We start from the raw sequence: 1,790 nt of genomic DNA, 5'->3' as shown, positions 1-1,790 counted from the left end.
CCACAATGCTGATGAAGCACCCCAAGCCATAACAACATGTTTCCCAGTGAGAAGAGAGAGAGAGAAAGAGAGAGAGAGAGAGAGAGAGAGAGAGAAACTAAGTTGAGGATGTCAGTACCTATAGTTCTTACGTATAAACAGTGATGATGTATTCTTCAGTGGTTCCATCTTCATTGACTGGTACTGTCTGGCCACACTTGACACCCACATGTGACTCTTTTGATGTTCTGTACCCTGTGTTAAATTTTGTCTGACCTTAACGTGACTTAGTTTCCCTTTGCTTGCATCTGCAGGGCATATTTAATTATCCCTTTCTTGGCAAACATTCTGAACCACTAGGCTTGAGGAGTGCCTCTTATGCATAGCACACAGTTGAGATTTGCTTTTTAATGTATCTAAACATTCTCCATACCCTCTCTTACACCATTCTATGTTGTTGATTATTCTTATTTCTTAATTTTCTCATTTTTATACTGTTAAATATACTCCTACTTATATCAATTTCTTTGAAAATTTAAAAACTACATATTTAACCAACAATTGTTTTCCAACATTTTTTACCCTTATCCTTCCAACTTATATCCTATTTACATTTTTAATGGATGTAATACAAGGGGCCCCCAAAATGTTCCTGGAAAAATTCCATTATCTTTTTACTCCATTTTCCCACAAACTTTTCAAAGCTCCTTCATATTTCTTTGCTGTGCTGCAATCCTAGCTTCTTTCTTGTTTTAATCACCCTGTTAAGAACTCCAATTGCTGCATGGTGACTCCAGAGGACGGGGTAGAACTGCCCCATAAGGCTTCCCTAACGGTACTCATTCTGGGAGCAGACTGCCACGCCGTTTGCCTATAGATTGGCTGGTGGATTAAACTGCCTACCTTTTGGTTAGAAGCCAGACCCTTAACCGCTGTGCCAGCAGTGCTCCTTGATATAACTTGACGTACCCACTGCCACTGAGTCAATTCCGACTCAGAGTGACCCTACGAGACAGAGTAGAACTGCCCTTTTGGGTCGTGAGACAGTAAATCTTTATGGGAATGACTCAAAACACCAACCTCATGCCAGCTCACTAATGACTCACTGTGACCCTATCGGACAGGTCGCATGGCCCCTGTGGGCTTCTGCAATGGTAACTCTTGATGGGGGTAGAAAGCTCCTGCTTTCCCCTGAGGAGCAGCGGTGCTCTCGTCTGCTGACCTGATGGTTAGCAGCCTACTATGTCACCCACTACACCTCCAGGGCTACTTTTGTTTTGTTGTCATTGTTGTTGTTAGGGGCCCTCGGTCAGTTCCAGCTCATAGCAACCCTACACACAACAGAACGAAGCACAGCCTGGTTCGGTGCCACCTCGCAATTGTTCTCATCGTTGAGCCCTTTGATGTAGCCATGGCTTCATCTTGTCATAGGTCTTCCTCTTTTCATTGTCTCTCAACTTTACCCAGCAGGAAGCCCTTCTCCAGGGTTGGGGCTCTCCTTAGAATATGTCCAAAGCACAAGAGACCAGGTTTCACCATCCTTGCCTCTAAGGAACTTTCTGGCTATGTGTCTTCCACGACAGAATTTTTTGGTTCTTTTGGTAGGCCACGGTACCTTGAGTGTTCTTCACCGGCACCATCATTCAAATGCAGCGGTTCTTCTTCAGTCCTCCTTATTCAATGTCCAACTTCACGTGGATCTGAGGAAACTGAAAGTAGCATGGCTTGGGTCAGGCACACCTTCGTCGTCAAAGCACCACCTTTGCTTTTCAGCACATTCAAGACATTCTGTGCATCAGATTCACCCTATG

Source organism: Echinops telfairi, unplaced genomic scaffold (genome assembly GCF_000313985.2).
Source record: "Echinops telfairi isolate 266 unplaced genomic scaffold, ASM31398v2 ScPeMD7_8;HRSCAF=38, whole genome shotgun sequence".
NCBI lineage: Eukaryota > Metazoa > Chordata > Mammalia > Afrosoricida > Tenrecidae > Echinops > Echinops telfairi.
Note: the sequence above shows the minus strand (reverse complement) of the source record.